This window comes from Macaca thibetana, chromosome 5 (assembly GCF_024542745.1).
Source record: "Macaca thibetana thibetana isolate TM-01 chromosome 5, ASM2454274v1, whole genome shotgun sequence".
Taxonomy (NCBI): Eukaryota; Metazoa; Chordata; class Mammalia; order Primates; family Cercopithecidae; genus Macaca; species Macaca thibetana.
The window spans coordinates 43,477,166-43,504,475 of NC_065582.1; the positions used below are offsets into that span (position 1 = coordinate 43,477,166).

General features: G+C 36.3%; 1 protein-coding gene and 1 long non-coding RNA gene across 6 annotated transcripts in view; one reads left to right on the forward strand and one right to left on the reverse strand.

Annotated features, from left to right (window-relative positions):
* SLC10A7 (solute carrier family 10 member 7) overlaps positions 1–27,310 on the forward strand; it is a 259,177-nt gene that overhangs the window by 158,424 nt on the left and 73,443 nt on the right. The gene's annotated exons all lie outside the window — the stretch shown is intronic.
* The window catches only part of LOC126955335 (uncharacterized), a 101,462-nt gene continuing 85,476 nt past the window's right edge, over positions 11,325–27,310 (reverse strand). For 3 of the 4 annotated variants that reach the window (XR_007725893.1, XR_007725891.1, XR_007725890.1), the window contains exons 5-6: positions 19,325–19,415; positions 11,325–11,421 (exon numbers count right to left, since the gene is read on the reverse strand). This is a non-coding gene — a long non-coding RNA (uncharacterized LOC126955335). The remainder of the gene's footprint in view (positions 11,422–19,324; positions 19,416–27,310) is intronic. The other variant, XR_007725892.1, reaches the window with a different exon arrangement.

Below are 27,310 nucleotides of genomic sequence, written 5' to 3' on the forward strand. Positions count from 1 at the left end.
TTTACAACCTTCTTGATGATCTATTTAGAAGCTATATTATAAAAGAATATAATTTTTATTTGATGGTTTATTTTGCATTTTGATTATCTGTTATATTTATCATTGAACAATAAATCACAAAATATTTTGCCAACATTTTTAACTTTAAGTACTATTTGTTGAGTGCATACCACAAGTTTGGCATTATATGAGTGCCATAGAACAAGAAGCAGCAAGATAGATTGCCCTGCTTCCTCAGAGTTTTCATCTAGTGAAGAAGATAAGTATAAAAATATAATGTGATAAATGCTATGATACGAGAAGATAGGGAATTATGGGAGTATATGTTAAAGACTTTAATCCACTCTAGGGACCTCAGGAGTGCTGATACCTGAAAGATAAGGAAAAGGAGTAGAGAGAAGAAAATACATGTTCCTAGAAGAGGGAACAGCATGCACAGAGGCCCAGCCCAGAGAATAAGTTCATTGAACTTATAGGTGAGCCAGGGGGGTGACCTCATCAGATTTGTATAGTTGTTGACTCCTAAGCTCTGAAGACCAACTACCAGGCTTTGACTTCTACTTTACATCTTTCTTGCTAAATGAACTTGGGAAAGTACTCTTCCTCCTTAAGCTTCAGTGACTTCATTTAAAAAGAAAGAGAGACTGGGCTTGGTGGCTCATGCTTATAATCCCAGCACTTTGGGAGGCTGAGGAGAGAGGATTGCTTGAGCTAAGAAGTTTGCAACCAACCTGGGTAATGTAGCAGGACCTTGTCTCTACTAAGAAAAAAAAATTAGCCAGGTGTGGTGTTGCCTGCCTGTGTTTCCAGTTACTCAGAAGGCTGAGGCAGCAGGACATTTTGAGCCCAAGAGTTTGAAGTTGCAGTGAGCTATGATTGTACCACCGCACTCCAGCCTGGGCAACAGAGCAAGACCCTGTCTGAGAGAGAAGAAGAAGAAGGATAAGGAGAAGAAGAAGGTGCCTTCTTCTCAGGGTATTTTTAATATTAAATGTGATCAAGCTTATAAAGAATCAAGCACAGAATAAGTGTTGCTGAAAAGCTAGCTATTATTAACTTAGAGGGTCCATTCTGACTGTATGTGGAAAGTGGACTGGAGCAGGGCTAGACTGGAGTTCGGAGACTAATTAGGAAGTTGGTACACTGATTCAGAGGAAAAACAACAGTGGCTTAGAGTAAAGTAGTGGCAGTGAGAATAAGGAGAAGCAAATGTATATTCAAAAGTTACTTAAGAGATAGAGAGTCTTTGGTAAGTTGATTAGATGTAGCAGGTGAGAGGGAAAGGAGTTAAGAATGATGCTTACGTTCCTAGTTTTGGGCTATTAGGTGGGTACAGAAGAACAGGTTAGAAATCCAAATCCAACCCGGTAATGTACAGTTGTGAAAATTCAGCTCTGTGGCTATGGATGAGTCATTACTAGGTAGTGACAGAGTGGGACTGAAAACACTTCTAACTTTCTGACCAGCATCTTTTCACCAAGATAGACAAACTCTAATAGCAAATACCATGTCTAAGAAAATCAAATTATAATAGAAGTACATCATTGGGTGGATTACCATAGGCTATTCAATATATATTCAATAATGGAAATTCTTCTGATTATGTCATATCTATAATCAACTTAGCTATTAAATCAGGAGTGCCTCACATACTCACTTAGGAGGATTGTTCACTTTTTTAAAAGGCATGATATACTTACTTCTCAAATTAGTCTTCATAGTCAAGTCAAATATGAGATATATTAAATGAGCTAGACACTATTGGGTTTCAGCAGAAAGCAATATTACTGTCACTCCTTAACACCCCTTTACGCTTCCTCTGTGAATCCATTTCTTCTCCTTTTTTGATAAAATATTAGAATAAACTCATAGTTTTTCCAGTCACTTTCAGGTAATAAAAAATTCAGTACACTAGAAAAAAAATAGGTGAACATAAGGTGAACATATTTTGTTTTAAGTCACAAAAACATAGCCATATATGAAGAGATTGATTAATTGAATTTCATTAAAATTAAAAACATCTGTTTATTGAAAGCCACCATTAAGAGAATAAAAGGCAAGTCACAGAATCCAAGAAGTTATTTAGAATACACACATCCTTTGTCAGATATCCAACAAGTTCTTCTACCCAAACTATATAAATAACTCATACAAATCAATAAAAATAGGTGACACAATAAAAAGTAGGCAAAGATTTGAATAGGTATTTCATAATGAATAATATCCAAATCTCTAATAAGCATATAAAAAGGGGCTCAACACCATAAGTCACCAGTAAAATGCAAATTAAAGCCACAATAAGACTGCCATACATGTATCAAAATGACTAAATTTTTAAAAGAATGTCACTAATAAGTATTAAAGCAGATGTCTAGTAACTGGAATTCTAATACATTGCTGGTAGGAGTAAATGGTAAATGGTTCAAGTACTTTGGGAAATTGTTTGGCTGTATCTACTAATGTTAAACATATGCCTACCCTATTACTTAGGAGTTCTACTCTCAGGTGTTGTATCCAACAGAATGAATGCAAATGTTCATCAAAATACATCTTCAGGAATGTTTGTAGCAACCTTTATGTGTGTAAACCAAAATGAAAAAAAATTCAAATGTCCGTCATCAGGAGAAAGGATAAATAAATCATGGGATATTCATACATTACAACAAAATATGAATGGAAAAGCTGAGCTACTGCTCCACACAAAAATATGATTAACTATCACAGATATATTAATAATACTAAGTAAAAGAAAGCAGGCATTAAGAGAGTTCTTATGCATGATTTCATGTATATGAAACTCAAATAAGAAAAATTAACCTGTGGGGACAGAAGTCCAAATAATGGTACCTTTGGCAGAGTGAATATTGACTTGGAGGGAGTTTCCTGAAGTACTAGAAAATGTTTTATATTTGGATTTGGGTGATGGTTACCCAGGTATTTGTATGTATGTATAAGATATATATGTAAAATTTTATACTATACTTCAATAAACAAAAAAGCCTAGTCCAGTCTAATGCCAAAACTTCAGTTTCTCATCCAGCTAAAAGCTTTTCCTTTTTCTTTCCCTCCCACATCAAGTCACAATCAATAATCTATAGTAGGGAAAGGAGAATTATAAGTTTCTTCCCTCATCCTTGGTCTACCTCCTCCCCATTCTTGTAGCACTATTTTGTCCCTTCTAAGATCAGATACATGGGGGAAAGAGGGATTAGAGAAGAATTGGAAAAGCGTCATGTGTCTCGAGTTGTAATCTATCTTTGATGTCTTCTGAGTGTGGCATATCTCCAAAAGCTCACTCTTTTTTTTTTTTTTTTTTTTTTGTGGGGATGCTTCTGTGGGTTTTTCGGTGATCATGCTTCATTAGGAACATCCTAATACAATATTAGGCATGAACAATGATCCCTCTAGGAACTCTAGTCACAGCTCTTGGCTCCTAGTGACCTCTGTAGTGGGAGGTCTGGTCAGGATGACTCAAGTCCTTTTCTCTTTTTTGGGTTACTTGACCCATAGGAAAACTGCCACATCTTTGCCTGGCCAAGGGAGAACTTGCAGCCCTTCTCAACCCTTCCAGCCTCTCAGCTTCAGGACTCTCCTGGAGGGAATCATGCCTCACTTCCTGGTGCTCTTTCCTTTTTCCCCACATTCTAGGGGACACATTCTTCAAGTGATTCTCTGAAGCTCCCCTCTCTTACCTTGGGTAGAAACAACCTTGGAGAGGGAATTGAATTTCCATAGTTTAATGATAGCTCTCATCAAATAAGTTACTCTTACCAATCTTACTTCTACCTTTCATGTTTTACTTGAAAGTAGATAGTGGACTTATGGTAGAGTATGGTTATTGTTTTAAGGTAGATGATGAGTGCTTCCTGCCTAGAAAGAGAAGTAATCATTTTATTTGCTTTGCCTTTTTTTGCCAGTTACTTGAGGCATTCCTGAATGTAAAGAAGCTTTCTGTAGTATTAAATGCTGCACAGTTGTTTTTGTTCCTTAAGTATTCCACTCAAAAATATTTTAGCTAGAAAATGAAGATTGGGAAATATAGGTTTTATCATGCACATATATACATATACATTCCCATGTGCAAAAATTATTGGAACTTCCTGGTAACTCTGTAAGTCTCTTGTTTCCACTTAAAAATAAGGAATAAATATTACCTGCTTTATATTACTGCCATGGGAATAAAATAGAAATGAATTATGCACATACAGAAATATACACATGCGGCCAGGCGCGGTGGCTCACGCCTGTAATCCCAGCACTTTGGGAGGCCGAGGCGGGCGGATCACAAGGTCAGGAGATCGAGACCATCCTGGCTAACACTGTGAAACCCCGTCTCTACTAAAAATGCAAAAAATTAGCCGGGCGAGGTGGCGGGCGCCTGTAGTCCCAGCTACTCGGGAGGCTGAGGCAGGAGAATGGCGTGAACCCGGGAGGCGGAGCTTGCAGTGAGCCGAGATCGCGCCACTGCACTCCAGCCTGGGCGACTAAGCGAGACTCTGTCTCAAAAAAAAAAAAAAAGAAATATACACATGCAAATATACACATGCACATACAAACATATGATACTGTACTACTCAGAACGAAGTAAATGCTTAATAAGTGTTAGTTTCTTTTTTCTTCATGGGTGATGTACCTCTCATCCTCTTTCATTGAGCAAAGCAGCTTTCTTATAGGCTTTGGGTAGAGCAGAGAGGACTAGGGCTATAGGATTCATTATAAAGATGTGTTGTTTCCTTGAAAGTTTATTCTTTGGAAACTTTCAATAAAGGTATACAGTATTTGAAATTAAGCCAGGTATAGTATTATAAATTAAGCATAGGACTAGAGTTAGTAAGACCTGGATTAAAACCCCAGCTCCACAACTTCTAGCCATTTGTTGATTCAACAAGTTGATTGAAGGCTTATTTTGTGCCAAGCACTGTTGTAGACATTAAGAATGCAGGGAGAAAAAGACAAAAAAAAAAAAAAAAAAAAAATCCCGTGTAGAGCTTATTTGGGGGATACAGGTAAGAGAACACTTGCATAAATAGACAATAAGCAAATAACTATAATGTTAAGTGGTGTGAACAAAAACAAAGCAAGATAACACCAATAGGAAGTAGAGGAGAGAAGACGGGGAGTGTGTGTGTGTGTGTGTGTGTGTGTGTCTCTGTCTGTCTGTCTGTCTGTTGTAGATAGGACAGTTGTGGAAGCCTTATAAGAGACTTGAATAAGTGAGGGAGGAAGATCTAGGGGAAGAAGGTAAAAGAGTAGAATGCAGTATTCCAGAATCAAATGAACTAAGTGTTTCAGGAAGGTAACTGTCAAATGCAATTGAGTGACAAAGTTACACGAGGATCTCTCAGTAGTCATATGACCCTTGGACAAGTTATTTCCCTTTTTGAGCAATAGTTAATAATAGATTAAGGAGTAAGTGAGATGATTTATGTAAAACACCTTCCACTTAGTAAACAGGAAACTGAAATTTTTCTTCACATTTTGCATGTAATAAATGTAAACTTATAAATTCATAGTAAAAGATTTTTAAATGATCTCAACTCAGTTTCTCCCTGAATTTACAAAATATTTAAGTAAGTATGCATGAGAGCCAAAATATGAATATCAATAAATTAAATAATAATAGTCATCAAATTGTAGCTTTGTCTTTTTAACAGACTGTGTGTGTGTATATATATATGTACATATATATATACTTTTTTTTAATTTCAACTTTTTAGATTTGTGAGGGTACATGTACAGGACTGTTATTAGGGTATGTGAAATAATGCTGAGGTTTGGGATATGAATGATCTCATTACCCAGATAGTGAGCATAGTATCCAATAGTTTTTCAACACTTGCCTCCCTTCCTTCGTCCCTGCTGTTAGTCCCCAGTGTCTATTGTTGCCATTTTTATGTCCATGAGAACCCAATGTCTAGCTTGCACTTGTAAGTGAGAATATGCAGTATTTTATTTTCTGTTCTTGCATGAATTTGCTTAGGATAATGGCCTCCAGCTGCATCCACATTGCTGCAAAAAACATGATTTTGTTCTTTTTATGGCTGCATAGTATTCTATAGTATATAAGTACCACATTTTCTTTATCTAATCCACTGTTGATGAACACCTAGATTGATTGCATGTCTGTACTGTTGTGAATAGTGCTGCAGTGAACATGCTTGTGCATGTGTCTTCTTGGTAGAACAATTTATTTTTTTTTTTTTGGATGTATACCCAGTAATGGGATTGCTGAGTTGAATGGTAGTTCTGCTTTAAGTTCTATGAGGAGTCTCCAAACTGCTTTCCACAGTGGCTGAACTAATTTACATTCCCACCAACAGAATACAAGCGTTCCCTTTTCTCTGCAGCTTTACCATCAACTGTTGTTTTTTTACTTTAGTAATAGCCAATCTGACTGGTGTGAAATAGTGTCTCATTGTGGTTTTGATTTGCATTTCTTTGATAATTGCTGATGTTGAGCATTTTTTTTTTCCATATATTTGTTGGCTGCTTGTATGTCTTCTTTTGAGAAGTGTCTGTTTAATGGACTATAGTAGTAACAAGTAGTTAATTTGGTGGGTTGTGGGTCTAATTGTAATGTGTTTAAATATGCTGGAAATTTTTACATTAAAACCAGCAAAAATCATTTGAATAAGAGCTGAGAAAATATATTTCAGCATTCATTGGGGTCTATTTTGCTAAATTACACTTTCAGTGAATGATCAGCAAATTATGCCCATTTTAAATCTAAGAAATATGGGAATTGATTTGGTTCTCATCTGTTTCAGGCATTTCCTAATGTCTCAGCATTGATTTTTAAATACACTTTCAATTTTATAGAATTTGGCTGACTAATATGGCATGTGATCTAACCTGTATAGTAATGACAAAGTGCGACTGTTATACACTCTTTAAAGTAATAGAAAATTATTATATCTTTGACTATCTCACAATATTTACATGTCAAGTAAATTATTTTATAAAAATCAGGCATTAAAAATTCTACCCAGAAAGTGTTGAACAATGAAGATATACATTCAAGAATGTGTGGTTCAGGAAAATTTACATAAATTTAAATGATATGTTTTTATGTACTGTAGTTTTCTCCAGAAGAAATCTGTATGCTTTTTGAAAACATGACTCTTAGATGTTTAAAAGCTTGTCAAATACCCTACAGGAAAAGAAATAAAGTCATTTTACTTAAAGTAAATCATTTTTTCAAATTTTCTTACACACATTTATGTAGGTACTGAGAGAGAACAGGAGTTCTTTTACACGTTTTAAATACACAACACACCAGCTGCTACCCCAGCTATCCACTAGAGAAGGGGAGAATAACTAAATTCTGCAGCAATGTGTAAAACTAAATTTATTGAAATCCCAGTGAAAGCTTTTGCTGTGTTTGGTATAATAGGGAAAATTCCATAAGATATCTTAGATTGCATTTTCTTCATGTTAATCTTTATAGTCCTTGTGCTCCCCGGTCAGTTTGTAAACATGCTTCATTCATTTAGAATGAAAACTCTCACCTCAGAAGCCAGCCAGGTTTGGTAATTACAGAACATTTTATTTCAAGTAACGTGACTACTCCTTGTTGTAAACACTGGATCCATTGAATTTGGTTCAGAGAGGTTAGAGCTTGGTGACCCCCATTAGTTATTTTTCCTCAAATATATAAGAAATGAATTTGTATTCTAAAGTGTGTGGTTTTGATGCGCTAATGTCAGCCTTTCTTGCATCTATATCCAAGGCTTTCTCCTAGTTGTATTTCTGGTTTCAAGTGCTTTTTTAAAATTTATTTTTCATTTATTGTAAGAAGCCAATGTATGTATTGAGGATTACTCATATTTTCTTTCATTTTCTTCCTCTTTTCACCTATCCTGTGTTTTCTAAAAGTAGATACAATCAAGTGTTTTTGTTCCTCTTAAGAAATCCCTGACAGGCCCATGACACTGGCTACTGCTGTAGCTGTACATTTCTATCCATAATTGATGACTTGGGGCTAAGCAGACAACACCAGTACACAAACAAAATAGATTACTATACAGTGAGGGTTTTTAGGTCTTTGAATTTTCCATTTTTGCATAGAAATAACTCCTTGCTAAGTAAGAAAAATTTCAGAAGGAATTAGTTCACTATAATAATACATATTCTTCAGAGAACAAAGCATTTGCCAGCCGTAGAAGATTTGGACAGTCTTAAGGTTCTAACTTTACAATCCTGTCCTCCACTCCAGCCATGTCTCAACTTAGCAGCACCGGTAACGTTCGGTTTTGCTGACATTTTGGTTACAAGTAAAATTAAAAAAACACACACACAAAGTTTTAGCACGAGGAAAGTTAAATTTCCTAAGAGCACTTTTTGAGGTATTTCATAATCTTATTGCCCTTTCTGTTTCTTTGATTTCCTGGAAGATGAGAAGGCTGGTAGATATAACTGGTTATCTTTGCATGAAGCTTTTGTGAGAGATTGGTGCCGTGGGAATGGTGTTTATTATGTCCCATTCACTATGCCCTGCCTTTCTTTTCCTCTAAGCACACGAACACACTTCCTTGTCTACAGGCCTTTCACACATCCTGTTCTCACCCCCACCATTCCCTAAACCATTTTTAGGTGCCTTCCACCTCAACCCTTCTCTGGGCCATTCTTACTGATAATTTGGGTCTTAGTTTAGATGTGACAACTTTTGAAACCCCTCGCTCAGTTGGGTGAGGTAAGCAGACTTTCCTTAACCCCATTATCTGGCCTTTACCTTTTTAGCTTGCTGCGACTAGACCATAAGATCTTTTAGGATAGAGACCAGGCCACCTTTATCTTTGTTTCCTCCTCCTCTTGGGTATGCCTATCATAGAGTAGGTATCCAAAAATTATTGGTTGAATGAAATCACAGAGATCCTAATAATATAAAATTGACTTGAAACATAAAAATAATGATATGGCTTGCTAGGTTTTAGATGATAAATTGTTAGAATTTATAGGTTTCCTGGATCTTTATTTTGTTTTTCATATCGTGATATATTCTTAAGCATGCTGTGATAATAGAAAAAATAGATTACAATTATGTTACACATTTAAATACTCATGAAACTATTTTGTAATTTCAAATGACCAATTTAATAGAAACAAAATTAGTTGAAAAATAAATATAGCTGAAAAATTATAATTGAAATTAAACCCAGTTGGAAAGGGAGACATGTATCTATGTAATTCTGAAAGTTTAGGCTCATAGCTTTATTTTGATTCACTTCCTTTTTCTTTTTCTTTTTTTTTTTTTTTTTTTTTTTTTTTTTTGAGACGGAGTCTTTGCTCTGTCACCCAGGCTGGAGCGCAGTGGCGCGATCTCAGCTCACTGCAAGCTCCGCCTCCTGGGTTCACACCATTCTCCTGCCTCAGCCTCCTGAGTAGCTGGGACTACAGGCGCCCGCCACCTCGCCCGGCTAGTTTTTTGTATTTTTAGTAGAGACGGGGTTTCACCGTGTTAGCCAGGATGGTCTCGATCTCCTGACCTTGTGATCCGCCCGTCTCGGCCTCCCAAAGTGCTGGGACTACAGGCGTGAGCCACCGCGCCCGGCCACTTTCTTTTTCAAAAATAGAATTTCTAGAAGATCAAAAGGTTTTCTGAATCCTAACATGTACTGTCTGGTTCTAGATATCCAAAAGAGGACATTGTTTTTGTCATTGTTTCTTGGACTGCCCTCATACCTTCAGAAAATACATTACACATTTTGCACATATATGTATTTTTCTCTTACAACCAATGAAACATAAAAAGCTACCAAAGCTCTCACATGAAATTGCTGTTTGTTGTTTTTTGTTGTTGTTGTTTTCTTAGCACTACTTAATTTCAGAGCATATTCCACAGTTTCCCAATAGAGTTGGTCATCAGTTTGTACATTAGCTTCCTAGTTTGTAAATCAGTCATTGATTTCTATGACGAATAATTTTGAATTCCAACTTTATAAATGGAGATTAGGCCCATAAATGCTTTTTCATCCATAAGACAACTGAACTACAGTGTAGAGTTGTGGGTGCTAAAATCAAACTGTTAGAGTCCAAATCCTGACCTCAAAAATTGCAGCTTACCTTGAGCAAATTAGCTAACTTCTGTGTCCATTGGTTTCTTCATCTGTAAATGGGGATGATAATTGTGCTTATCAATTGGCTTCTTTTCAAAATTATATCACACTTGCAAAGTGCAAGAACAATGTCTAGGAGGAATGCTTAATAAATAATACCTATTATTCATTTATTTCTTCATTCAAAAATATTAAATGGGCCCCTATTATGTCCCCAGCATTTCACTAGGTATGGGAAATACAAGATAGAGTAAAACTAAGCTTGGTCCCTCTCCTCCTAAAGCTTACAGCCTAGTGGAGGAGACACAAGCATTAATGAAATAATCACACAAATAAATGTAAAATTAAAACTGTGATGCATGCCATAAAGGACATCCATAGTGCCATATGAGTGCATATTTAGGGGAATCTATAATGGCAGAAAGACTTCCTTGATGACTGAAGGAACCTGATGTCTGCAGGTTGAAAGTGAATATAGCCTGGTCAAGGAATAGACTAAGGGCCTTGTGACTGGCATATAGAGAGCCAGGTGGAGAATGGAGAAAGATGGAGATGTAGGCAGGAGCAGATAATACAGAATGTTATAGACTGCAGTTATAATATTGGTCTTTAAAGACCAGTGGGAAACTAATGAAGGATTGCATTTCAGTGTGGAAACTGTGTTGTAGTCTCCCAGAATACAAGAGGTAAGAGAAGGTAGAGAAGAATGACCCCTTCCTAGATGTAGCATTGGTCTCAGGCTAAATTTAGAAATCAGAGCATTTGCCATTGCACTCTTGACTCCCTCTCTGTCCTTCTACCTGGGTTGTTCCACCTGGGCCTGTGGTTCCCAGGCCACTGTTTATCCCTCTGCATCAAGCTAGTCTTGCCCGTAAAAGTACCTCTTGCTTCAAAATGCTTGACCTTTCTTGCTTCTAAGCAAATTTCATTCAGATAGAAGTTTCAGATTCATCCCAGTATTTAGAGGAAAGCATATTGACTAAGATGTGAGTAGCTTACTTCCAGAACAGTGTTCTCCAACTTTTCAAACTCCCTTACAGTCTTAAAATTTGCTGAGGACCAGAGAGAACTGTTGTTTATTTGGGTGATATCTATCTATTGACCACATTTGAAATTAAAGCTGGAAAATTATTAATTCATTTAAAAATAATAACTTCATATGTAAATTTGCACATTTTTGTGAAATATCACTATATTTTCCCAAACAAAAAGAAAAACTAGTGGGAAGAGTACTATTGTTTTGCATTTTGCAAATCTCTTTAATGCCTGGCTTAACATAAGACTGTTGGTGTCTCATATCTGCTTCTGTATCAGATCTCTTTTGATATCACATGTCATGTAGCCTCTGGAAAACTCCACTGTATAACTGCAAAAGAATGAGAGTAAAAAGGCAAATAATGTGTTAGTATTATAATGAAAGTAGTTTTTATCTCACCGTGCCCTCCAAAACGTCTTAGGAACCCGTAAGTCCCCAGGCCACACCGTGAAAACTACTACTTCAGAAGAAAACATGCAATTTTAAAACAGATGCTCATTAAGCCAAAAAGACCAGCATCCAAAATGGCATTTCAGGTAGTCTACAAGTGAAATGAAAAGAATTCAGGCAGTGTGGCTCTAAACTAGTTCTGCTTTTCACCACTTCTTCCATATATCTGTTTGAACCCATTAAACCCGCTAAAAATTTCAAATTATTTTTAGTGTTGGTAGAGATTCCTGTGAGTGTTTAGACAATATTGAAAATTCTTGAAACATGATATTTTTGCATTGGTTACTGGTGTAAGGCATAGTCTCCATTCAAAGTAAATGTGATTTCTTCATAGCTTCCTGCTAGCATCAGGTCACTTCATTTTTTGTGACAAAGCCCCACTTAGATACTGAAGCTTAACTGTGTTTATCTTTCAAGAACTGATTTGTGAGGTGAAGCTAAAGTAACGAGAGATTGTTAATCTCTGTGGTCTCTTCCAGTTCAGAAATGACATGATTTTATCTTATTTTCTTATGTAGCACACAAACGCTTTCTGAGGGCAGCTAAAAACATTTGGAATAATGCATCATTTAAAAATGAGTTTTGCTTCTCTCATTGACAGACTTGAAGAACAACATTCCTTTAGATGATTTTTGTTGAATTTGTTAAAAATTTGTTTAATTTGTTGAATTTGTTTAAAAAAATTCCTTTAGATGAGTTTTGTTGAATTTGTTAAAAATTCATTTTCATTCTTACTTTGTACCTATAATATTAAGTTCCACCGTCACTACTAGTGGGAATAAATTCTATCCTTTTTTCATTGATGTTAAACATGTATTTCTATCAATTCAATATTAAGTACTTTATCATTTTATTTCACAATCATGAAAGTGCCTGCAGGGAAGAGGAAGACCATGCCCACAAAAAAAGACTGCTAAATCTCTGCTTCTCTTTAAACCAGCAGCTCATCATGGATGGGTAATGCTCTTGACCACTACGGTTTCTCTCCTACATCACTAATATTTTCTGTTTTCTTTAAGGGAGGACATACATAAGTGATTAAACATTGTAGAAGGACAATTGAAAAGCATTTACACTCCTTCATTTGAACTGAAATTCGTAGGTTATCTTTGAGATGTGTCACTCATAGATAAATGGTTAGGAACATGTTGGACTTAGAGGTCACAGATGAGTGGCCCACAGACCACATGCAGACCACAGATGTGCTTTTTTTGGCTTGTGTAGTGTGTGTGTGTGCGCGTGCACGTTTATTTTCATCTGAATTTGAATGCATATATTCTGGGTTTCCTAAGTTGCCCTTACTTCCTATTATTTTACTTGTAGCCCAATCTGTACATTTGCCTTGCCAGTCTGGTAGCTGTCAGTATTTGAATTAGTAGCTCTGCAGCAAGCAGTCATGTCTGGGGAAAATAGAAAAACAAAACTCAAGAAGATCTTATACTGTGATATAAGAAATCACCTAATAGAAAATTGTTTGACAAGGAGGTATAATTGCTCATCTTTTAAATTCGTAGTTATATGAAAAAAATAGCTTTAAAGGTAAATGAAAATAATAGTGGATTGACAAGCATGCCTCAAAAATGACATTTTTTATATAAAGATTTTTTTAATAGCTTAACACAGGAGTTAGGGTATGAGATTTTGAAAGGGGGTTGTATCTTCCTCAAAGAGGTCATTTATCACAACTTTGTTTTTTCATTATATTACTCTTCTTATTTATGTGCACTGTTTTATCTATAAAAGATATTTAATGTGTATTTAAATATATAGAATCAACCATAGAACTAATTTGTCAAATGCATACCTTTGCAGTGTTAGTTTATCTGGAAGGTTCCACAGCACCACCTAGTGCCCTGTATTTTATTTTACATAATATTTTTATAAATTTTAAAATTCTTATCACATTTTAATATCAAATATTGCCCTGAAACAAATATGTGGTTTAAGCAGTATTATAAATAGAATGCTATAAAGTAATTCTTGCATGCTTAATTGAAAATTTTAAGTGAAACTCTAAAAAATGATGATTGTGTAATAGTACTATTATTAAAACTTACTGGTAAAAAAATTCACTAGTATTTCTAATTCACATTTAAAGACACTCTTAGAAGATTGTTACATTGTGTATGATCTAATAGAGCTGTTGGTAGGGTTTTTGTCCAAAGCAGATACTTATTTCTTCTTTTTCTTCTTGTATTTGCTGTTCTCTAATAAATTAAAAATAATTTTTTTTAGGCTTCCTCTTGAAGGTCATGATTTCTAAGTCTTTATACTTTTAACACTATAACAGCTCTTATAAATTTCAGATAAAACTGTATAACCACTTTTTAAACTAGAATTGTGAGATATTAGAGATAGATAAAATACTTCTAAATTAAAAAATAAAATGAGTCAAATGAAAGAATGAGGTGTGCTTATATATTCTTTTATGGAAAAAGCTCCAGGAAATATAGGGAATTGGGAAAAGATAAAGCTATGTGCAGAATACTGTATATAGTATGATTGTCTTAAGAAAACTGTATAAATTTGAATAAGTTAAGACGGCTAGGCTAGATGGATGAGTAGGTGGGTAGAGGAAATGGTGGGTACTGTTTTTTTTTTTTTTTCTGTAAGGAATTACAAGAAACTGCTAATGTTTCTGAGTTGAGAGAGTGCTAGAAATTTTCAATTTTTATTTTGTACTTTTCTATACAACTAAAAATTTTCTAATGAGATTCATTTATAACATTGTTTAAGGCCAACAAGGGTTATTTGTGTTTTAAGATTATGAACCATTTCATTTTTCCTTATAATATTTTCTATATTAAAAACAAAGCCAAATTTTTAAATAAAAAACTAGTTTTATAAGGTAAGCATCCATCTTATAGATTTGTCTTTTTAGAAGGCTTTGCCATACATTACTTTTTAATAGAACCTGTAAGCCCCAAGAAGGCAGAGAACTTTGTCAGATTTGTCACACTGTAGCCTTGACTTCTGGTATTGTATCTGGCACACAATATGTGCTCAGTAAATGAGTGCTGAATGAATGAATGAATGAATGAATGAATGAATGAATGAGGACATTTTATATTGTGTCCAACCACTATATAGAATACGATATAATGAGATGTATTATAGTGAAATTTTATCCTATTTGTGTATAAGCATACATGTGTATGGTTACATTCTTATGTCTGATGTCATTAAAACACTAACACTGGGCCAGGTGCGGTGGCTCATGCCTGTAATCCCAGCACTTTGGGAGGCCGAGGTGGGTGGATCACAAGGTCAGGAGATCGAGACCATCCTGGCTAACACGGTGAAACCCTGTCTCTACTAAAAATACAAAAAATTAGCCGGGTGTGGTGGCAGGCGCCTGTAGTCCCAGCTGCTGGGGAGGTTGAGGCAGGAGAATGGTGTGAACCTGGGAGGCGGAGCTTGCAGTGAGCCGAGATCATGCCACTGCACTCCAGCCTGGGCGACACAGCGAGACTCCGTCTCAAAAAAAATAAAATATAAAACACTAACACTAATTCGAATTAGTTCAAAATATAGAATATCAAAAACTCTAAATTATACTTTCAAATGTTTGTGCATGGCCATTTTGGGGATGGGGGGTTGGTTTTGCCTATTTTTAATAAAATATTTTATGCAATGTATTAGCTATATTTGGAACTCAGTTATATTGAAATTCAATCAAAATGGTTACTAAAGAACAATACTCTGATCATTTCTCTTATATTTAAGTTCCTGATAATTCTATCACAGTGACCTAATGGTTGCTACTTTTAAAGTTCCTGCAGTTTATACTTATATTAATCATAAAATGCTAATTACTCATTACAGATATTCAATTCCTAACTACTTATTTAAATTCCATGACATTTTATAAGCTACCTGTTAGTGAAAATCCATTCATAAGCATAAACTATATTGTTTTATTTTAAACATGCAGTGATTCTTACAACTGTGCTGTGCATAGATTTTTTTTTAAACTGTCAAAGTGTGTAGAAGTTGCCCTCTACTGGGGAACTAGAAAAATTATGTTAACATAGATTTTCAATTTCCTTAAAGACTCTTCAGTAAATCCATTGATGTGATTTACCAGATGATTGCTTCTTGTTCTCTGGCACTTCTAAATTCTGAAGATATTGAAATGATTAGTAGAGGATATTTAAAAATAAATGTCTGACATTAATATATGTACATCCATTTCTAATTGAAAGTGTTGGCTATTTCTTATTAAAAATTCCTTAGTAACAACACCCAATAGCTAAGGTCTAGAAGTAATTTTATTGGGATGAGTCTCTAGCGAAACAGTAAGGTATATAACTAAGTATATAACTAAGTATATATATAAGTAAGTATATAACTATGTAACTAAAAATGAGTCAGTACTGTTTTTAATAATTCACCATAGAAGTGTTCAGAGGAAAAGTCTAAAAGTCTGATCACTATATATATATATATATACACACACACACATATACAATTTTCTTTGGCTAGAGCCTTTGCATTTTCCTGGGTCATAAGGTGAAATTTGATTATGGTGAAGTGATTTGCTTGTTCTATTAGTTGTTGAACTTTTTATACCAAGAAAAGTCCACTGACCAGTTCTTATAAACTGATAAGACAGCGTTCTTCCTTTTGCTATTACTGCCTTTCCTTCTGCCCTTGAGAGTTCCATCAGGCTTTGGAGAGCACTGCCCTAGAGAGGTTCGGAGTCTAGGATACATCTCTAGGTTGTTAAGACCCCAATCACATGGTATATGTTTTTCTTCTCCTACCCCCTGATATTTAATAAAAATAAACATGTTATTAAGGAGAAACCTGTTTAAAATTGGTGTCAGTGTTGAGAGGTAGATAGGGAAAGAAGCAACTACTGATATTTAATAAAAATAAACATGTTATCACACACCAGGACCTGTCGGGGTGGGGGACAAGGGGAGGGAGAGCATTAGGACAAATATCTAATGCATGAGGGGCTTAAAACCTAGGTGACGGGTTGATAGGTGCAGCAAACCACCATGACACATGTATACCTATGTAACAAACCTGCATGTCGCGCACATGTATCCTGGAACTTAAAGTAAAATTTAAAAAAAAACAAAAACAAACAAAAAGACAAATGAAACTACAAAAATGCTGGAAAACATCTCAGTAGAAGTGAGGATATGAGAAGAAATGCCTTATCTGGTAGATTAGGCTTGAAGAAAAAATAATAAACAAACATGTTATTAAGGAGAAACCTGTTTAAAATTGGTTTCAATGCTGGGAGGTAAATGGGGAAAGAAGCAACTACGTACCCATATCCTACTGCCTCTTTGTGTTGGGGGTAGCAGGAGGATTTGTGGACCAATGATGCTTGTGTGAGGTGCAAATCTTTCTTAGGACCATTGGTTAATCCACCTCCTTCTCCTGACTGAAGCCTTTCTGAGTCACAAAGTCTAGGGCCAGTTTTCTAAGCTGTAGGAATGGCTCTAGCTAAGGAATATTATAAAAACCAGAGTGAATCAGATCATTGATATATGAAACAAGGCAAGTGGAGTGCAGCTGTCTCCATTCATTTTGTCCATCTTATACTCAGTATTGATCGTCACAGCTAGATCTAACAGCAGTGTGTGCCATCATTTAGACACATCCAAAAGGAATAGATGAGCTGTGCCAAACCCATTCATTTCACATGTGTAGACATGGTCTGGGTTTTTTGTTTGTTTATGTTAAAGTTCTTTTATAAATCTGAATAGTGATTTTGATTAAACCATTATTCTAAGTGTCTTATTTAAAAGAGAATCAATTTTTCATTATTTTAGAAGTTTATTTTAACATCCAGGAACCTACATGAGAAGCCCCTTCCCCAAATCTCTCGCAAGTCACTTTCCATTGCCTCCTTTCTCTGTCCTCATTGAGCTTCATACTGTCCCCCTCCTCCATCTTCCACGTCTCTGCCTTGCTTTTTCAAAAATGTTCTCAAATAGCCTTGTTGGTAATTCATGGGCCTTTTAGGGTAAGGGTGAAAGTGCCTATTTCAAGATTTAATCTCTTTTAAAAACCTTCCTCTAATCTGTTCTAATTTTATCATCTATGTGTTTTTGTTTTGTTTTGCTTTATATGTATGGTGAATAATATAGTGCTGAGTAACTGTTTTCAGATCTTCCATATGCGAGCTTTGTTCCACTCAAGTGGTTTGTAGGAGGCAGTGTGGTATCAGAAATAAAGAACTGGGCAGGGAATTTGAGACACTAAAGTGCTACTCCTTGTGTTTCCACTAACTCTGCACCCAAGAGTGAGAGACACTGCCTCCTTGGGCCTCAACTTTGCAGTTTGTAAAGTGAGGTAACACATATTCCTAGTGTCTCTTTCAGCTAGAATTCTTTGATTTCTCTAAATTCTTAAAGAACTCTTATCCAGTGTATCAACACAATGGTAAAGATCTTGGATTCTGGAACCAGACTGCATGACTTGCTTCCCATTCTGCCATTTACTGCTTGGGAATTCTGAACAATTCCTTGTCTATGCACCTCAATTTTCTCCTCTGTAAAATGAGAATTATAGTGTCACCTTTCTCATAGGTTTGTTGTGAGGACCAAATGAGTGAGTAAATATAAAGAGCATAGAACAGTTGCTGACATATACACAGTAGACATTCAATAAATGTCAGCTAGTCTCATTATTATTACAAACACAAGGGTTTTAAAGCATTTCAGAAAGTGTGTGTGCTTCTTATCAAATGGATATGCTGCTCCCTGAGAGAAACATTTGTGGACACACATTCATCTATTCATTTGTTCTTTCATTCAGCAAAAAAAATTATTGCATGCCTAATATTTGCCAGGCACTGTCGCGTGACAGACATCAATGTGCAGAATGGCAGATACACATTAAATCTTTTAAACCAGTGGGAAAAAACATCCAGTTTCACTCTAGTGACCTAAGAGAGTTACTTAGTGCCTTATTTTCATGTATTCCAACACCATTGGCAAGTTATGTATGTAATCGTTGACCCTAATTTTAATTAATATTATATATTTTACATTAATTTTCTACAATGTTTCCTAAATACCTTTTTCTTTTAAATTTTCTACTTCCTCCTTTGCACTTTTTTTTTCTTTTTAACAACTCAGACCATCTCCTGATCTCTCAATTTTTGTTTTTATTCCTTTTGCTGAGTTCTGTCTTCTAACACTTCCTTAGCTTAGTCTCTATAAGCCTCTTTTTTATTCTCACCTATAAAATTAGGATAATCAATTTACTTACCGGAATTTTAAATTAGATAGTGTTTGTAATGTACTTAGCACAGTTCCTAGTACATAATATACCTCAATAAATATTGGCTGTTTTTATGATTGTAGTATTTTATATCAACTGAACCATGATTCTAAAGCAAGAAATAATACAAGCTCCTGTGTATAATATTCAAGCCATAGGAACTTTGACTGACCATTGGATAATGTGAAATGACCCTCTTGACATTTTAAGAGAGCTGTGCATCTTGTGTGTAATGTTTGCGGTGCTACTAATGATCGGCTGCTCCATGTGTTCTCAGGGAAAGTAAAACTGCAACCTCAGATTGCAGCTGTGTGCCCATGGTGGAGGCATGCAGGCCAAAGTGAGCTCTGGTAGGTCTTACTTTCACTATGAAAGCTTATGTCTTTATAATCTAGTCTTCAAAAAATAAATTTTGATTTAGTTTCCTTTTGCTTCCTCCTTGGTCTAATATAAACTCTGCAAATAAGCATTTTTAAGAAACTTCTTTAGAAAATTATTTATTACATGTTAAATCTAAAACTTAGAAGATACTTACATGAAAATCTTTTGGAAAATGCTAGAAAGTTCCCACATCTATGTTGCTCTGGGCTCTAATCAAATTTCAAATTAGTTTTGTTACTCTTAACCTGGATAGAAAAAGCCAAGTTAATACATTACAGTTTTATGAGATTACGTAGCCTGAAGATTTGGTTTTTCAGTTAAAAACGAAAAAGAGAAGTCATGAGTTTGAACGCTGTTTTTTTTTTTTTTTTTTTTTTTTTTTTTTTTTTAAATTTATTTATTATTATTATACTTTAAGTTGTAGGGTACATGTGCATAACGTGCAGGTTTGTTACATATGTATACTTGTGCCATGTTGCTGTGCTGCACCCATCAACTCGTCATTTACATCAGGTATAACTCCCAATGCAATCCCTCCCCCCTCCCCCCTCCCCATGATAGGCCCCGGTGTGTGATGTTCCCCTTCCTGAGTCCGAGTGATCTCATTGTTCAGTTCCCACCTATGAGTGAGAACATGTGAACGCTGTTTTTTATCTTTAACATATATCACTACGTTAGTTTGAATCAGCAATGTACATATTATTCCACTTTTGTGTTCTTGTATTTGTCTGTCCTCTTTTATATAGCTCTAGATATTAGAGCCCTAAACCCCACACATTCCGTCTGCTATTCAGCATCTTTAATTTCCCCCTCTGCACTGATCCCCATCCCTTTGCTTCCATTATCCTTGTAAAGGAGAACCAACTTTAGATTAGAAATGGTGAAGTAAATATTGGCAAAGGAAAGCAGGTCCAAGACAGGCAGACTATCTGCTGGCCCAGACAAATTACATCATAGGGTCCTGAGAAAATTGACATTTGAGATTTCTGAATCACTATCTTTGACAAATCATAAAGAGAAAGAGCAGAATCAACAGCTGCTGGGAATGTGCAAACATAACTGCAAATACCAAAAAGAGGAAGAAAGTGGATTTTATACACTATTAACTAGTAATTTTGATATCAGTCTAAAGAAAAATTAAAGAATGGGTCATTAAATAGTGGGTTATAAGGAGTTACAAAGGAACATAGTGTGATTTTTAGAAGCCAGTGTGGGTTCACTCAAAGCCAAGTTATTAAAAACAAGTTTGTTACACTTATTTCTGTTTGAAATATAATTTCTAATTCAAAGCAATACTTCAGAGCAGGGATCTGCAAACTATGGCCCTGTGGCAAATCTTATCACGCCAATTTGTTTACTTATTGTCTTTGGCTGCTATCCAGGTACAATAGCAGAGTTGAGTAATTGCAGAAGAATCCCTGCAAAGGCTAAAATAATTATTATTTGGCCTTACACAGAAAAAGTCTGCCCACCTCTGCTCTAGAATCTAAATCCATTTTTTAACATTTAATGTGCCTACAAATTATCTGGGGATCTTGCTAAGATACAGATTATGACAGTAGTTCTGGGGCGGAGTCTGATATTCAGCTAGTTCTCACAAGCTTCCAGGTGAAACCAGTGTTGCTGGTGCTTAGATTACATTTCAGTCTAGTGAGGATCTAGATTTCAAAAAGACATTTAGCAGATTCACCCATTTTAAGAAAAGAAAGAGTAAATTATGAGTTGGAAGTCACTTCAGTTGGTTAGCATCTTGTTTAAATGATAGTGTTCATGAAGTGTTAGGCGATCAATGTCATTTGGAGAGAAGTTTTTCTGGTCATTCCAAAATGATTATCTGATTTTCATTTCCTTGTATGGGAATATTAGCTCAGTGGTGGTATTTGATGGGAGCAGTAATGGGCTTGATAACTTATATGTTTAGATGACCAATATCAACTGGGTTGGTCTGTGGGACAGTTCCTCTGTTGGGCGACAGTTCTTTCTGTGCCTCACATTTCTATACATTTTGTCCGCAGAGGCGCTGACTGTCCTTTGTTCTCAACTCTGGAACAAAGCGCAGCTTTGCTTTATGCCTGTTATAAAAGATTCAGGTTGCTTAAGCTCAGTATTCCTTTCCTGGAATGCAGTCCACTGCTTCTGCAGGCATCCATTCAAGCCCATCTGCATCACCTGCTTGACTTGGGGACAAGGGGAAATGTCACCAACATCATGCTTAGGCTGCTTGCTGTTCTGTGAGTGGTAAAATCCTTTGGCTGTGATCCAGGACTCTTGAGTCTTCTGCCAGTATACTTGAATGGCAGACCAACTTGTCGTCTTGAAAGTGTGGTAATTTCAGACCCTTCACCATCTTAGACTCTCTCCCAATAGTTGTAACACAGGTTCCCAATCACTGACTTTCCCCTTCCTCTGCACCCATCTTCCCCTCATTTTAGTAAAATCCTTCATGTTCTACAAAATAGAGAAAAGAGAAGCTCTTACATGAAAATGTCTTCAACTTTCCAACATCAAGCATTCAAGTCTATGTTCATCTGTACCTACTGTAACTTCTGCTCTTCTTTTACAATAAAGAGATACCCACCCTCTGGTGTCCTATAAGTTAAACCCTCTAGCTGTGCGCTAGGGCTCCTTCCCTGCTGTCTGTTTAGTTGCAATAGGTAAAATTCCTTCTCTTTACTAAATCTCTATTCCCGTGACCCTCTTTTGCCTCTTTTCTATGAATTTTAAGAATCCTTAAGATTCTTTCAAAACAAAGCAAACAACAAAACCAAAAACAATGAACTCCATTTACCACACTTTCATTCTTCTTACATTACTGTTGTTGTTTATCTCCTCCTCTTTACAGCTATACTTCTTGAAAGAGTTGTCCAAATTGCCTCACTTTTCCCTCTTCTTTCTCAGCCCTCCATGTACTCCAATTTAACTTTCACTCTAGTTATCTATTGAAATTATTTTCATCTAGGCCTTCAATAAGCTTCAATCTATAGTCTACATTTCTTAACCTATTTTCTGTAGCAGTAAATCACTACACCAAGCTGTATGCTGAGGACTACTCAGCTGTTTTCACTGTCCAGACCCTATTCTGAGTTTCAGTCTCATAAATCCAGCTATCACAGTATCTCTAGTTGGAGGCCTTGCAGATACCTGAAACTCATCATCTTTCCCAAGATAAATGGATCTGTGCATCCCCACTTACACTCTGGCTCAGTAATTGGCTGTATGATCTCCTGTTTGGTTAAGAATCACTTAGAAAACTAAGAAACTGTTCTTCCTTCTGTTTTGACACTCTCCCCACAAACTTAATTGAACAGTCTACTAGTCTAGTTTTCAAATACGTTTTGAATCTGTTCTATTGGTCCATCTTGATGACTAAGATCCCATTGCCTTAGCCCAGATCAACTTCTGCCTGGAGTCCTGAATAGCCTCCTGCTTAGCCTGCCTCCCTCTGATCTTCTTCTGCTTTAATGTCTTCTCTAAAGTACACACAGAGTGATTTTTACCTAACCACAGAGAGCACCGTGCCAGTGCCATTGCCCCTCCCCACACCCATGGCTGCATAAACTCTTCCAGTGGCTTCCTCTTGCTTTGAAGTGAAGCCCAAACTCCGTACCATGGATTACTAGGCCTTTCTGATTAATCTGTCTTTTAACTTCATCTCTCACAGCTGCACCCCTCACATTCTGCTCTTCGCTTTCAGTTTCTATGCGTTCTTCTTGCCTTCAGTGCCTTTACAGTCTCTTCCCTCTGCCTGTGTTTCCTCTCCCTCCACTTCTGCTGTTCTGACTCCTTTGCTTGGCGAACTCCTTTTCTTCTTTCAGTTCTCATCTTAATTGCTTTCACCTCCCTATTAAGCACTCTCATAGCTCGCTGTAATGTTCATTTTGAACATTATCATTTTATTGTAACTGCTGAACTGTCTTCGCTAAAAACCGTTGAGGTCATTGATTGTGTATGTGTCATTCGCCTCTGTGTCTCATCATCTAATAGGGTCTGGCATGGTAGTCACTAAGTAGGTATATGTTGAATGTGTCAGTGACAAATCAAAATCTGAAAAGATCATAGGCCAAATCTAATAAGCTGATGTTTAATTTAAGTGTATAAGACCCTTAATTTTGGCCTGAAAAACATCACACTTTTTTGAGGATAAGACGATAGAGGTATTTTTTGATCAAAGTGTTAAAGTTAGAGAGGAACAAGGTAGAACTGCTTTCTCTGGTGGGAACTATTTATGGCATAAACTGTTATGACATAAACCATATATTCACCTTTTCCCCTCGGCACCAATGATGTGTGATATGTAGTACTCAATAAATGTTTGCTTAATTAAATGTAATGTCGTTAGGACAAGCCAGCTGCCATTCCTGTAAGGCCTCACTGGGTGACATTGCTTTAATGGGATCACCACAATCCAAGAATAGGTCCATATCTTTACATATCCAGAAATGTCATCAGCACACCTTAGTGTGGTTATGTTCCAGGAGACCGATGTCTACTAGTCAGTGTGCTCTCTTCCTGTCAGAAATGCTACTTGGAAAACAAAATTATTATTAAAAGTGTTCTTGATGAGCATGGTGTATTATTCTGTCCTTGCATTGCTATAAAGAAATATCTGAGACTGGGTAATTTATAAAGAAAAGAGGCTTAGTTGGCTCACGGTTCTGCAGGCTGTACAGGAAGCATGATGGCCTCTGCTTCTGGGGAGGCCTCAGGGAGCATTTACTCATGGTGGAAGGCAAAGCAGGAGCAGGCGCTTCACATGGTGAAAGCATGAGCAAGACAGTGAGCAAGGTAGGAGGTGCTACACACTTTTAAACAACCAGATCTCATGAGAACTCACTATGATGAAAATAACACCAAGGGGATGGTGCTAAACAATTCATGAAGGATCCACCCCCGCGATCAAATCACCTCCCACCAGGCTCCACCACCAACATTGGATATTACAACTCAATATGAGATATCGGTGGGGACACAGATCCAAATCATAGCACGTGGTCTCAGACTAGAGAGAATTAACTGGACAATTTCAGTGGCTAGTATTATCCAACTCAAATAGTCTGATGCCTCTATCTTCACTATAGTGTACTGTGCCTAATAAACAAACCAGCATGCTCATGTCAGCTGCTAGACCATAACTGCTAAATGTTTGATTTGGGCATGTTAAGGTCCTCAGTCTGTGAAGGTCTAGTTGTAAAGGGGAAAGTATAGTCAGAGGAGAGGAAAGAAGCCCTCGCTCAGCAGTCCACCAACACTTTCTTTCTAACTACCCTTCCCTAGGCTCCTAATATCTCTTTCTTTTTTTCTGAAAGTTTTCTCAGTTATATATCTTGACATTCATGCTTATAATGTCATATTCTTTGGAGACCATATATATACCCTGACTATTTTGTTGGAATTTAGATGTGTCCAGAATTCCCTATACCACCTCTTTATAATTTGTTGCTTAGGATTTGTTGACCAGTCTCGCTCATTAAATATTGGTTTGATATCATTTTGTTCTTGAAGAATAAACTTTTCACTAACTGTTTAAGATATCACTATATGCTGACCACAGGACAAAAGGTGAAGATAGCCTGGAGGTTTAGGTTGACAGTAATCTTTTTTTAAAAATGATATTTCCATTAATACAAATTCAGAAGAAAGGAGTTGTCAAAGTATAATTTTCGAAAAGTTAAAAACATGACTTTCTTACACATACAGAATGAACACATGTCAAACATTTATTTAACTGAATAATGAGGAAACCATCAGGATGGTGAAGCTAGTTCTAGGGAGATGATAAAAATGGGGGTTACCCAGGCCATTAGAAAAGCATACTGAAATAAGTATGCTGAATTAGAGACAAAACTGGCCAATGCCTACAGGGCAATAAAACCGTAATTATTGTGGTTATTTTTCTTCTAGACAGAAATCATTTCCATCACTACTGAACAAAACTTGGTAAGTTAACACATAATTTTATAGTCAGGGTCTTAACCAATAGTAAATAGAAGTCAAACAAAAGTGGTTAAGTAAACCTTGTATTGGCTGATAGATAATACTCCAAGATTATCTTGTTTAAAGATACATGCTGTCCTCTTGTTGCCTCATTTCCAACTTTTGATCAATTGTTAATAAGTGAGACTGACGCATAAATGTGGACCCTTAAATTTATCTGGATGAGTGTATGTCCAAGAGAAAGCTCAGAACCCTGCCCTAAGAGGAACAGTGGAAGAACTGAGGACTTTTGTCCTAGAGAAAACTTACTGTAGGGGCTAAAATGCTAACTTCAACATTACTCTTAAAATATAACCCTGAGGAAGTAGCTGAAGAAGGCATCAATTTTATTTATACCATTCGGGAACATCATTTAAAAAGCCATCACCCGCCTGTAGTCCCAGCTACTCGGGAGGCTGAGGCAAGAGAATGGTCTGAACCCGGGAGGTGGAGCTTGCAGTGAGCTGAGATCCGGCCACTGCACCCCAGCCTGGGCGACAGAGCAAGACTCTGTCTCAAAAAAAAAAAAAAAAAAAAAAAAAAAAAGCCATCACCAGGAAGGAGGGTGAGACTTGCCCTAAATTGCTTCAAGGGGAAGACAGAGCAGCAGTGGTAGTGGTTTGGGAACAGTATAAGAGTTTTCTCCTCGTGAGAAAGCTTCAGCCAGGCCACTGTTTGCCTGAAGAGCAAGGGTGTCTTCTCTCTGGGAGATTCTCTGACAAAGGCCCAGCCATCACAGTTCCCATCCTTATATAATGCTGTCCTACTTCATAGAATTGTTGTGAGTATTACATAAAATAACACAAAAGTCCTTAATACAGTATGCAGCATAAGTACTGCATAAATGTTAACTTTTATTATTTTAATAATAATTGCGGTGACTTCCCCAAAACTTAATTATGGTGCTCTTGTCAGAATGAATGCATCATGGCTGACTCATTTCCTAATGCAACTGAAAAGTAGCTTTCAGCATTATATAAGGACATGAGGGAGACAGAGAGAGGGGTTCACACTTTAGATGAGGACTAGACCAGGGTATCTCTCAGATCCCTTTCAAAACTGATATTCTTTATTCTGTGAAAACTGAGTTAATGCAGTATCCTGGAGACAAATCTAAAAAGTCAATTTTAGTATCTGTGTGATCTTTGTAGTTGTTGCAACAAAACCTCTTGATAACATTTTCTATTTCAAAAATTTCATAATTTCACTTTAGTTTTGCCTTTCTCTGCAAGTCCTATAGATGAGAGAAGCACATTAGCAGTTTTGTCGTCTTGTTGTTATTTGGGGCTTTTTGTTAGTATTTTGATGCAACTAAATCTGTATCTAAGATTTAACATGCTTTTTCTTTCCACTAAAGTCATTGAAATACATTCACCTAGTCATTCACATCTGAGGTGTAAATGGATTTTCTGAAAGTTTTTGCAGGAGACAATGAAAGCCAGTCAGTTTGTGACTTGACTTCTTCAAGTGTTGCAATCAGAAAGCTTTATACACCATCCCAATTGCAAGGATGCTAAAATTATGCCTTGATCTTGAATCTGCAAGGAGGAGGAAACATCTTTTGCTAGAAGTGCTTATCTCCTACTGCTTTGGTTTTATCCATTTTCAGGAGAATTTACTTAGGAAAGAGAAAAGAGAAATAATTAAATTGAGCTGCATATACTCAAAAGAAAATAACATGTTTATTTAATTTTCTAGTTTTCAATGATTTTTGCTGATGCAGTTTGAATGTTTAGCTCACCATTTTTACCACTGATATTTGCAAAAACTTGACTCCAAAAAAATGTGTCTGCCATATGACATGAAGGCTTACCTCTCAATTTGTTTTATGTCATCAAAAAGACATACTGAGCCTGAAGCTCCTTTCAGATTAACTCTTAAAATACAACCCTGAGGAAATAGCTTAACATTGCAAAGATTTTATTTACACTGTTCAAGAGCACAGGCTCTGGAGCCAATGGGAGGTTCAATTCCTGGCATTGCTTCTTCCTACTTCACTCAGTCTCTCTGAGGCTCAGCATTCTTACCTAGTAGATGGGATAATATAATAATAGTACCTATGTCAGAGAGTTGTTGTGAGGATTACATAAAATAACATACCTAAAGTCCTTGGTACAATACCGAACATAAGTACTACATAAATGTTAGTTTTTATTATTTTAATAAT